Genomic DNA, 13,250 nt, shown 5'->3' on the forward strand with positions numbered 1-13,250 from the left:
GATGTTCGTTCATCTTGCACAAAGGGAATGGGTTGCAGGAAAAACTTTTACTCTGGTGTCTCAGTCTGTTCCCTAGTGCCGGTTTGAAGTTTCTGCACTTTTAACTGTAAAACCGTGTTGGAGCTAGTACCTCCCCATATATATGTATGGAGTGGAGTTTGCAACTGAAGAGAAACTTTGTGTTCCCAACCAGCTAGGTGAAGGACGGCTTTCACACACACTTATCTCTCAGAACTGAGCATGTGGAGAGACGTTCGTTCATCTAGCACAAAGGGAACGGTTTGCAGGAGAAACTTTTACTCTGGTTTCTCAGTCTGTTTCCTAGTGCCGGTTTGAAGTTCCTGCAGTTTTCACTGTAAAACCGAGTTGGAGCTAGTACATCCCCATATATATGTATGGAGTGGAGTTTGCAACTGAAGAGAAACTTTTTGTTACCAACAAGCAGGTGAAGGACGGCTTTCACACACACTTATCTCTCAGAACTGAGCATGTGGTGAGACGTTCGTTCATCTAGCACAAAGGGAACGGGTTGCAGGAGAAACTTTTCCTCTGGTTTCTCATTCTGTTTCCTAGTGCCGGTTTGAAGTTTCTGCACTGTTCACTGTAAAACCGAGTTGGAACTAGTACATGCCCATATATATGTATGGAGTGGAGTTTGCAACTGAAGAGAAACTTTGTGTTCCCAACAAGCAGGTGAAGGACGGCTTTCACACACACTTATCTCTCAGAACTGCGCATGTGGAGAGACGTTCGTTCATCTAGCACAAAGGGACGGGTTGCAGGAGAAACATTTACTCAGGTTTCTCATTCTGTTTCCTAGTGCCGGTTTGAAGTTTCTGCACTGTTCACTGTAAAACCGAGTTGGAGCTAGTACATCCCCATATATATGTATGGAGTGGAGTTTGCAACTGAAGAGAAACCTTGTGTTCCCAACAAGCAGGTGAAGGACGGCTTTCACACACACTTATCTCTCAGAACTGCGCATGTGGAGAGACGTTCGTTCATCTAGCACAAAGGGACGGGTTGCCGGAGAAACTTTTACTCTGGTTTCTCAGTCTGTTTCCTAGTGCCGGTTTGAAGTTCCTGCAGTTTTCACTGTAAAACCGAGTTGGAGCTAGTACCTCCCCATATATATGTATCGAGTGGAGTTTGCAACTGAAGAGAAACTTTGTGTTCCCAACAAGCTAGGTGAAGGACGGCTTTCACACACACTTATCTCTCAGAACTGAGCATGTGGAGAGACGTTCGTTCATCTAGCACAAAGGGAACGGGTTGCAGGAGAAACTTTTACTCTGGTTTCTCAGTGTGTTTCCTAGTGCCGGTTTGAAGTTCCTGCGCTTTTCACTGTAAAACCGAGTTGGAGCTAGTACCTCCCCATATATATGTATCGAGTGGAGTTTGCAACTGAATAGAAACTTTGTGTTCCCAACAAGCTAGGTGAAGTACGGCTTTCACACACACTAATCTCTCAGAACTGAGCATGTGGAGAGACGTTCGTTCATCTAGCACAAAGGGAACGGGTTGCAGGAGAAACGTTTACTCTGGTTTCTCAGTCTGTTTCCTAGTGCCGGTTTGAAGTTCCTGCACTTTTCAATGTAAAACCGAGTTGGAGCTAGTACCTCCCCATATATATGTATCGAGTGGATTTTGCAACTAAAGAGAAACTTTGTGTTCCCAACAAGCTAGGTGAAGTACGGCTTTCACACACACTTATCTCTCAGAACTTAGCATGTGGAGAGACGTTCGTTCATCTAGCACAACGGGAACGGGTTGCAGGAGAAACTTTTACTCTGGTTTCTCAGTCTGTTTCCTAGTGCCGGTTTGAAGTTCCTGCACTTTTCACTGTAAAACCGAGTTGGAGCTAGTACCTCAACATATATATGTATCGAGTGGAGTTTGCAACTGAAGAGAAACTTTGTGTTCCCAACAAGCTAGGTGAAGGACGGCTTTCACACTCACTTATCTCTCAGAACTGAGCATGTGGAGAGATGTTCGTTCATCTAGCACAAAGGGAACGGGTTGCAGGAAAAACTTTTACTCTGGTGTCTCAGTCTGTTTCCTAGTGCCGGTTTGAAGTTTCTGCACTTTTAACTGTAAAACCGTGTTGGAGCTAGTACCTCCCCATATATATGTATGGAGTGGAGTTTGCAACTGAAGAGAAACTTTGTGTTCCCAACCAGCTAGGTGAAGGACGGCTTTCACACACACTTATCTCTCAGAACTGAGCATGTGGAGAGACGTTCGTTCATCTAGCACAAAGGGAACGGTTTGCAGGAGAAACTTTTACTCTGGTTTCTCAGTCTGTTTCCTAGTGCCGGTTTGAAGTTCCTGCAGTTTTCACTGTAAAACCGAGTTGGAGCTAGTACATCCCCATATATATGTATGGAGTGGAGTTTGCAACTGAAGAGAAACTTTTTGTTACCAACAAGCAGGTGAAGGACGGCTTTCACACACAATTATCTCTCAGAACTGAGCATGTGGTGAGACGTTCGTTCATCTAGCACAAAGGGAACGGGTTGCAGGAGAAACTTTTCCTCTGGTTTCTCATTCTGTTTCCTAGTGCCGGTTTGAAGTTTCTGCACTGTTCACTGTAAAACCGAGTTGGAGCTAGTACATCCCCATATATATGTATGGAGTGGAGTTTGCAACTGAAGAGAAACTTTGTGTTCCCAACAAGCAGGTGAAGGACGGCTTTCACACACACTTATCTCTCAGAACTGCGCATGTGGATAGACGTTCGTTCATCTAGCACAAAGGGACGGGTTGCAGGAGAAACATTTACTCAGGTTTCTCGGAATTTTCCTAGTGCCGTTTTGAATTTCCTTCAGTTTTCACTGTAAAACCGAGTTGGAGCTAGTACCTCCCCATATATATGTATGGAGTGGAGTTTGCAACTGAAGAGAAACTTTGTGTTCCCAACAAGCTAGGTGAAGGACGGCTTTCACACACACTTATCTCTCAGAACTGAGCATGTGGGGAGACGTTCGTTCATCTAGCACAAAGGGAACGGGTTGCCGGAGAAACTTTTACTCTGGTTTCTCAGTCTGTTTCCTAGTGCCGGTTTGAAGTTCCTGCAGTTTTCACTGTAAAACCGATTTGGAGCTAGTACCTCCCCATATATATGTATCGAGTGGAGTTTGCAACTGAAGAGAAACTTTGTGTTCCCAACAAGCTAGGTGAAGGACGGCTTTCACACACACTTATCTCTCAGAACTGAGCATGTGGAGAGACGTTCGTTCATCTAGCACAAAGGGAACGGGTTGCAGGAGAAACTTTTACTATGTTTTCTCAGTGTGTTTCCTAGTGCCGGTTTGAAGTTCCTGCGCTTTTCACTGTAAAACCGAGTTGGAGCTAGTACCTCCCCATATATATGTATCGAGTGGAATTTGCAACTGAAGAGAAACTTTGTGTTCCCAACAAGCTAGGTGAAGTACGGCTTCACACACAATTATCTCTCAGAACTGAGCATGTGGAGAGACGTTCGTTCAACTAGCACAACGGGAACGGGTTGTAGGAGAAACTTTTACTCTGGTTTCTCAGTCTGTTTCCTAGTGCCGGTTTGAAGTTCCTGCACTTTTCACTGTAAAACCGAGTTGGAGCTATTACCTCCCCATATATATGTATCGAGTGGAGTTTGCAACTGAAGAGAAACTTTGTGTTCCCAACAAGCTAGGTGAAGGACGGCTTTCACACACAATAATCTCTCAGAACTGAGCATGTGGAGAGACGTTCGTTCATCTAGCACAAAGGGAACGGGTTGCATGAGAAACTTTTACTCTGGTTTCTCAGTCTGTTTCCTAGTGCCGGTTTGAAGTTCCTGCACTTTTCACTGTAAAACCGAGTTGGAGCTAGTACCTCCCCATATATATGTATCGAGTGGAGTTTGCAATTGAAGAGAAACTTTGTATTCCTAACAAGCTAGGTGAAGGACGGCTTTCAAACACACTTATCTCTCAGAACTGAGCATGTGGAGAGACGTACGTTCATCTAGCAAAAAGGGAACGGGTTGGAGGAGAAAATTTTACTCTGGTTTCTCAGTCTGTTTCCTAGTGCCTGTTTGAAGTTCCTGCAGTTTTCACTGTAAAACCGAGTTGGAGCTAGTACCTCCCCATATATATGTATCGAGTGGAGTTTGCAACTGAAGAGAAACTTTGTGTTCCCAACAAGCTAGGTGAAGGACGGCTTTCACACACACTTATCTCTCAGAACTGAGCATGTGGAGAGACGTTCGTTCATCTAGCACAAAGGGAACGGGTTGCAGGAGAAACTTTTACTCTGGTTTCTCATTCTGTTTCCTAGTGCCGGTTTGAAGTTCCTGCAGTTTTCACTGTAAAACCGAGTTGGAGCTAGTACCTCCCCATATATATGTATGGAGTGGAGTTTGCAACTGAAGAGAAACTTTGTGTTCCCAACAAGCTAGGTGAAGGACGGCTTTCACACACACTTATCTCTCAGTACTGAGCATGTGGAGAGACGTTCGTTCATCTAGCACAAATGGAACGGGTGTCAGGAAAAACTTTTACTCTGGTTTCTCAGTTTGTTTCGTAGTGCCGGTATGAATTTCCTACAGTTTTCACTGTAAAACCCAGTTGGAGCTAGTACCTCCCCACATATATGTATGGAGTGGAGTTTGCAACTGAAGAGAAACTTTGTGTTCGCAACAAGCAGGTGAAGGACGGCTTTCACACACACTTATCTCTCAGAACTGCGCATGTGGAGAGACGTTCGTTCATCTAGCACAAAGGGACGGGTTGCAGGAGAAACATTTACTCAGGTTTCTCGGTCTTTTTCCTAGTGCCGGTTTGAAGTTCCTGCACTTTTCACTGTAAAACCGAGTTGGAGCTAGTACCTCCCCATATATATGTATCGAGTGGAGTTTTCAACTAAAGAGAAACTTTGTGTTCCCAACAAGCTAGGTGAAATACGGCTTTCACACACACTTATCTCTCAGAACTGAGCATGTGGAGAGACGTTCTTTCATCTAGCACAACGGGAACGGGTTGCAGGAGAAACTTTTACTCTGGTTTCTCAGTCTGTTTCCTAGTGCCGGTTTGAAGTTCCTGCAGTTTTCACTGTAAAACCGAGTTGGAGCTAGTACCTCCCCATATATATGTATGGAGTGGAGTTTGCAACTGAAGAGAAACTTTGTGTTCCCAACAAGCTAGGTGAAGGACGGCTTTCACACACACTTATCTCTCAGATCTGAGCATGTGGAGAGACGTTCGTTCATCTAGCACAAAGGGAACTGGTTGCAGGAGAAACTTTGACTCTGGTTTCTCAGTCTGTTTCCTAGTGCCGGTTTGAAGTTCCTGCACTTTTCACTGTAAAACCGAGTTGGAGCTAGTACCTCCCCATATATATGTATCGAGTGGAGTTTGCAACTAAAGAGAAACTTTGTGTTCCCAACAAGCTAGGTGAAGTACGGCTTCACACACAATTATCTCTCAGAACTGAGCATGTGGAGAGACGTTCGTTCATCTAGCACAAATGGAACGGGTTGCAGGAGAAACTTTTACTCTGGTTTCTCAGTCTGTTTCCTAGTGCCGGTTTGAAGTTCCTGCAGTTTTTACTGTAAAACCGAGTTGGAGCTAGTACCTCCCCATATATATGTATCGAGTTGAGTTTGCAACTGAAGAGAAACTTTGTGTTTCCAACAAGCTAGGTGAAGGACGGCTTTCACACACACTTATCTCTCAGAACTGAGCATGTGGAGAGATGTTCGTTCATCTTGCACAAAGGGAACGGGTTGCAGGAAAAACTTTTACTCTGGTGTCTCAGTCTGTTTCCTAGTGCCGGTTTGAAGTTTCTGCACTTTTAACTGTAAAACCGTGTTGGAGCTAGTACCTCCCCATATATATGTATGGAGTGGAGTTTGCAACTGAAGAGAAACTTTGTGTTCCCAACCAGCTAGGTGAAGGACGGCTTTCACACACACTTATCTCTCAGAACTGAGCATGTGGAGAGACGTTCGTTCATCTAGCACAAAGGGAAAGGTTTGCAGGAGAAACTTTTACTCTGGTTTCTCAGTCTGTTTCCTAGTGCCGGTTTGAAGTTCCTGCAGTTTTCACTGTAAAACCGAGTTGGAGCTAGTACATCCCCATATATATGTATGGAGTGGAGTTTGCAACTGAAGAGAAACTTTTTGTTACCAACAAGCAGGTGAAGGACGGCTTTCACACACACTTATCTCTCAGAACTGAGCATGTGGAGAGACGTTCGTTCATCTAGCACAAAGGGAACGGGTTGCAGGAGAAACTTTTCCTCTGGTTTCTCATTCTGTTTCCTAGTGCCGGTTTGAAGTTTCTGCACTGTTCACTGTAAAACCGAGTTGGAGCTAGTACATCCCCATATATATGTATGGAGTGGAGTTTGCAACTGAAGAGAAACTTTGTGTTCCCAACAAGCAGGTGAAGGACGGCTTTCACACACACTTATCTCTCAGAACTGCGCATGTGGAGAGACGTTCGTTCATCTAGCACAAAGGGACGGGTTGCAGGAGAAACATTTACTCAGGTTTCTCATTCTGTTTCCTAGTGCCGGTTTGAAGTTTCTGCACTGTTCACTGTAAAACCGAGTTGGAGCTAGTATATCCCCATATATATGTATGGAGTGGAGTTTGCAACTGAAGAGAAACTTTGTGTTCCCAACAAGCAGGTGAAGGACGGCTTTCACACACACTTATCTCTCAGAACTGCGCATGTGGAGAGACGTTCGTTCATCTAGCACAAAGGGACGGGTTGCCGGAGAAACTTTTACTCTGGTTTCTCAGTCTGTTTCCTAGTGCCGGTTTGAAGTTCCTGCAGTTTTCATTGTAAAACCGAGTTGGAGCTAGTACCTCCCCATATATATGTATCGAGTGGAGTTTGCAACTGAAGAGAAACTTTGTGTTCCCAACAAGCTAGGAGAAGGACGGCTTTCACACACACTTATCTCTCAGAACTGAGCATGTGGAGAGACGTTCGTTCATCTAGCACAAAGGGAACGGGTTGCAGGAGAAACTTTTACTCTGGTTTCTCAGTGTGTTTCCTAGTGCCGGTTTGAAGTTCCTGCGCTTTTCACTGTAAAACCGATTTGGAGCTAGTACATCCCCATATATATGTATCGAGTGGAGTTTGCAACTGAATAGAAACTTTGTGTTCCCAACAAGCTAGGTGAAGTACGGCTTTCACACACACTTATCTCTCAGAACTGAGCATGTGGAGAGACGTTCGTTCATCTAGCACAAAGGGAACGGGTTTCAGGAGAAACTTTTACTCTGGTTTCTCAGTCTGTTTCCTACTGCCGGTTTGATGTTCCTGCACTTTTCACTGTAAAACCGAGTTGGAGCTAGTACCTCCCCATATATATGTATCGAGTGGATTTTGCAACTAAAGAGAAACTTTGTGTTCCCAACAAGCTAGGTGAAGTACGGCTTTCACACACACTTATCTCTCAGAACTTAGCATGTGGAGAGACGTTCGTTCATCTAGCACAACGGGAACGGGTTGCAGGAGAAACTTATACTCTGGTTTCTCAGTCTGTTTCCTAGTGCCGGTTTGAAGTTTCTGCACTTTTAACTGTAAAACCGTGTTGGAGCTAGTACCTCCCCATATATATGTATGGAGTGGAGTTGGCAACTGAAGAGAAACTTTGTGTTCCCAACCAGCTAGGTGAAGGACGGCTTTCACACACACTTATCTCTCAGAACTGAGCATGTGGAGAGACGTTCGTTCATCTAGCACAAAGGGAACGGTTTGCAGGAGAAACTTTTACTCTGGTTTCTCAGTCTGTTTCCTAGTGCCGGTTTGAAGTTCCTGCAGTTTTCACTGTAAAACCGAGTTGGAGCTAGTACATCCCCATATATATGTATGGAGTGGAGTTTGCAACTGAAGAGAAACTTTTTGTTACCAACAAGCAGGTGAAGGACGGCTTTCACACACAATTATCTCTCAGAACTGAGCATGTGGTGAGACGTTCGTTCATCTAGCACAAAGGGAACGGGTTGCAGGAGAAACTTTTCCTCTGGTTTCTCATTCTGTTTCCTAGTGCCGGTTTGAAGTTTCTGCACTGTTCACTGTAAAACCGAGTTGGAGCTAGTACATCCCCATATATATGTAAGGAGTGGAGTTTGCAACTGAAGAGAAACTTTGTGTTCCCAACAAGCAGGTGAAGGACGGCTTTCCCACACACTTATCTCTCAGAACTGCGCATGTGGAGAGACGTTCGTTCATCTAGCACAAAGGGACGGGTTGCAGGAGAAACATTTACTCAGGTTTCTCGGTCTTTTTCCTAGTGCCGTTTTGAATTTCCTGCAGTTTTCACTGTAAAACCGAGTTGGAGCTAGTACCTCCCCATATATATGTATGGAGTGGAGTTTGCAACTGAAGAGAAACTTTGTGTTCCCAACAAGCTAGGTGAAGGACGGCTTTCACACACACTTATCTCTCAGAACTGAGCATGTGGGGAGACGTTCGTTCATCTAGCACAAAGGGAACGGGTTGCAGGAGAAACTTTTACTCTGGTTTCTCAGTCTGTTTCCTAGTGCCGGTTTGAAGTTCCTGCAGTTTTCACTGTAAAACCGAGTTGGAGCTAGTACCTCCCCATATATATGTATCGAGTGGAGTTTGCAACTGAAGAGAAACTTTGTGTTCCCAACAAGCTAGGTGAAGGATGGCTTTCACACACACTTATCTCTCAGAACTGAGCATGTGGAGAGACGTTCGTTCATCTAGCACAAAGGGAACGGGTTGCAGGAGAAACTTTTACTCTGGTTTCTCAGTGTGTTTCCTAGTGCCGGTTTGAAGTTCCTGCGCTTTTCACTGTAAAACCGAGTTGGAGCTATTACCTCCCCATATATATGTATCGAGTGGAGTTTGCAACTGAAGAGAAACTTTGTGTTCCCAACAAGCTAGGTGAAGGACGGCTTTCACACTCACTTATCCCTCAGAACTGAGCATGTGGAGAGTCTTTCGTTCATGTAGCACAAAGGGAACGGGTTCGAGGGAAAATTTTTACTCTGGTTTCTCGGTCTGTTTCCTAGTGCCTGTTTGAATTTCCTGCAGTTTTCACTGTAAAACGGAGTTGGAGCTAGTACCTCCCCATATATATGTATGGAGTGGTGTTGGCAACTGAAGAGAAACTTTGTGTTCCCAACAAGCTATGTGAAGGACGGCATTCACACACACTTATCTCTCAGAACTGAGCATGCGGAGAGACGTTCGTTCATCTAGCACAAAGGGAACGGGTTGCAGGAGCAACTTTAACTCTGGTTTCTCAGTCTGTTTCCTAGTGCCGGTTTGAAGTTCCTGCAGTATTCACTGTAAAACTGAGTTGGTGCTAGTACCTCCCCATATATATGTATGGAGTGGAGTTTGCAACTGAAGAGAAACTTTGTGTTCCGAACAAGCTAGGTGAAGGACGGCTTTCACACACACTTACTCTCAGAACTGAGCATGTGGAGAGACGTTCGTTCATCTAGCACTAAGGGAACGGGTTGCAGGGAAACTTTTACTCTGGTGTCTCAGTCTGTTTCCTAGTGCCGGTTTGAAGTTTCTGCACTTTTAACTGTAAAACCGTGTTGGAGCTAGTACCTCCCCATATATATGTATGGAGTGGAGTTTGCAACTGAAGAGAAACTTTGTGTTCCCAACCAGCTAGGTGAAGGACGGCTTTCACACACACTTATCTCTCAGAACTGAGCATGTGGAGAGACGTTCGTTCATCTAGCACAAAGGGAACGGGTTGCAGGAGAAACTTTTCCTCTGGTTTCTCATTCTGTTTCCTAGTGCCGGTTTGAAGTTTCTGCACTGTTCACTGTAAAACCGAGTTGGAGCTAGTACATCCCCATATATATGTATGGAGTGGAGTTTGCAACTGAAGAGAAACTTTGTGTTCCCAACAAGCTGGGTGAAGGACGGCTTTCACACACACTAATCTCTCAGAACTGAGCATGTGGAGAGACGTTCGTTCATCTAGCACAAAGGGAACGGTTTGCAGGAGAAACTTTTACTCTGGTTTCTCAGTCTGTTTCCTAGTGCCGGTTTGAAGTTCCTGCAGTTTTCACTGTAAAACCGAGTTGGAGCTAGTACATCCCCATATATATGTATGGAGTGGAGTTTGCAACTGAAGAGAAACTTTTTGTTACGAACAAGCAGGTGAAGGACGGCTTTCACACACACTTATCTCTCGGAACTGAGCATGTGGTGAGACGTTCGTTCATCTAGCACAAAGGGAACGGGTTGCAGGAGAAACTTTTCCTCTGGTTTCTCATTCTGTTTCCTAGTGCCGGTTTGAAGTTTCTGCACTGTTCACTGTAAAACCGAGTTGGAGCTAGTACATCCCCATATATATGTATGGTGTGGAGTTTGCAACTGAAGAGAAACTTTGTGTTCCCCACAAGCTAGGTGAAGGACGGCTTTCACACACACTAATCTCTCAGAACTGAGCATGTGGAGAGACGTTCGTTCATCTAGCACAAAGGAAAGGGTTGCAGGAGAAACTTTTACTCTGGTTTCTCAGTGTGTTTCCTAGTGCCGGTTTGAAGTTCCTGCAGTTTTCACTGTAAAACCGAGTTGGAGCTAGTACCTACGGATATATATTTATGGAGTGGAGTTTGCAATTGAAGAGAAACTTTGTATTCCTAACAAGCTAGGTGAAGGACGGCTTTCACACACACTTATCTCTCAGAACTGAGCATGTGGAGAGACGTTCGTTCATCTAGCACAAAGGGAAAGGGTTGCAGGGAAACTTTTACTCTGGTTTCTCAGTCTGTTTCCTAGTGCCGGTTTGAAGTTCCTGCAGTTTTCACTGTAAAACCGAGTTGGAGCTAGTACCTCCCCATATATATGTATCGAGTGGAGTTTGCAACTGAAGAGAAACTTTGTGTTCCCAACAAGCTAGGTGAAGTACGGCTTTCACACACACTTATCTCTCAGAACTGAGCATGTGGAGAGACGTTCGTTCATCTAGCACAAAGGGAACGGGTTGCAGGAGAAACTTTTCTCTGGTTTCTCATTCTGTTTCCTAGTGCCGGTTTGAAGTTCCTGCACTTTTCACTGTAAAACCGAGTTGGAGCTAGTACCTCCCCATATATATGTATCGAGTGGAGTTTGCAACTGAAGAGAAACTTTGTGTTCCCAACAAGCAGGTGAAGGACGGCTTTCACACACACTTATCTCTCAGAACTGCGCATATGGAGAGACGTTCGTTCATCTAGCACAAAGGGACGGGTTGCAGGAAAAACTTTTACTCAGGTTTCTCGGTATTTTTCCTAGTGCCGTTTTGAACTTCCTGCAGTTTTCACTGTAAAACCGAGTTGGAGCTAGTACCTCCCCATATATATGTATGGAGTGGAGTTTGCAACTGAAGAGAAACTTTGTGTTCCCAACAAGCTAGGTGAAGGACGGCTTTCACACACACTTATCTCTCAGAACTGCGCATGTGGAGAGACGTTCGTTCATCTAGCACAAAGGGACGGGTTGCAGGAGAAACATTTACTCAGGTTTCTCGGTCTTTTTCCTAGTGCGGTTTTGAATTTCCTGCAGTTTTCACTGTAAAACCGAGTTGGAGCTTGTACCTAACCATATATATGTATGGAGTGGAGTTTGCAACTGAAGAGAAACTTTGTGTTCCCAACAAGCTAGTTGAAGGACGGCTTTCACACACACTTATCTCTCAGATCTGAGCATGTGGAGAGACGTTCGTTCATCTAGCACAAAGGGAACGGGTTGCAGGAGAAACATTTACTCTGGTTTCTCAGTCTGATTCCTAGTGCCGGTTTGAAGTTCCTGCAGTTTTCACTGTAAAACCGAGTTGGAGCTAGTACCTCCCCATATATATGTATCGAGTGGGGTTTGCAACTGAAGAGACACTTTGTGTTCCCAACAAGCTAGGTGAATGACGGCTTTCACACACACTTATCTCTCACAACTGAGCATGTGGAGAGACGTTCGTTCATCTAGCACAAAGGGAACGGGTTGCAGGAGAAACTTTTACTCTGGTTTCTCAGTCTGTTTCCTAGTGCCGGTTTGAAGTTCCCGCAGTTTTCACTGTAAAACCGAGTTGGAGCTAGTACCTCCCCATATATATGTATCGAGTGGAGTTTGCAACTGAAGAGAAACTTTGTGTTCCGAACAAGCTAGGTGAAGGACGGTTTTCACACACACTTATCTCTCAGAACTGAGCATGTGGAGAGACGTTCGTTCATCTAGCACAAAGGGAACGGGTTGCAGGAGAAACTTTTACTCTGGTTTCTCAGTCTGTTTCCTAGTGTCGGTTTGAAGTTCCTGCACTTTTCACTGTAAAACCGAGTTGGAGCTAGTACCTCCCCATATATATGTATGGATTATAGTTTGCAACTGAAGAGAAACTTTGTGTTCCCAACAAGCTAGGTGAAGGACGGCTTTCACACACACTTATCTCTCAGAACTGAGCATGTGGAGAGACGTTCGTTCATCAAGCACAAAGGGAACGGTTTGCAGGAAAAACTTTTACTCTGGTTTATCAGTCTGTTTCCTAGTGCCAGTTTGAAGTTCCTGCAGTATTCACTGTAAAACCGAGTTGGAGCTAGTACTTCCCCATATATATGTATGGAGTGGATTTTGCAACTGAAGAGAAACTTTTTGTTCCCAACAAGCTAGGTGAAGGACGGCTTTCACACACACATATCTCTCAGAACTGAGCATGTGGAGAGACGTTCGTTCATCTAGCACAAAGGGAACGGGTTGCAGGAGAAACTTTTACTCTGGTTTCTCAGTCTGTTTCCTAGTGCCGGTTTGAAGTTCCTGCAATTTTCACTGTAAAACCGAGTTGGAGCTCGTACATCCCCATATATATGCATGGAGTGGATTTTGCAACTGAAGAGAAACTTTTTGTTCCCAACAAACTAGGTGAAGGACGGCTTTCACACACACTTATCCCTCAGAACTGAGCATGTGGAGAGACGTTCGTTCATCTAGCACAAAGGGAACGGTTTGCAGGAGAAACTTTTACTCTGGTTTCTCAGTCTGATTCGTAGTGCCGGATGAAGTTCCTGCAGTTTTCACTGTAAAACCGATTTGGAGCTAGTACTTCCCCATATATATGTATCGAGTGGAGTTGGCAACTAAAGAGAAACTTTGTGTTCCCAACAAGCTAGGTTAAGGACGGCTTTCACATTCACTTATCTCTCAGAACTGAGCATGTGGAGACACGTTCATTCATCTAGCACAAAGGGAACGAGTTGCAGGAGAAATTATTACTCTGGTTTCTCGGTCTGTTTCCTAGTGCCTGTT

The sequence above is a fragment of the Camelus bactrianus genome, unplaced genomic scaffold (assembly GCF_048773025.1).
Source record: "Camelus bactrianus isolate YW-2024 breed Bactrian camel unplaced genomic scaffold, ASM4877302v1 HiC_scaffold_44, whole genome shotgun sequence".
NCBI lineage: Eukaryota > Metazoa > Chordata > Mammalia > Artiodactyla > Camelidae > Camelus > Camelus bactrianus.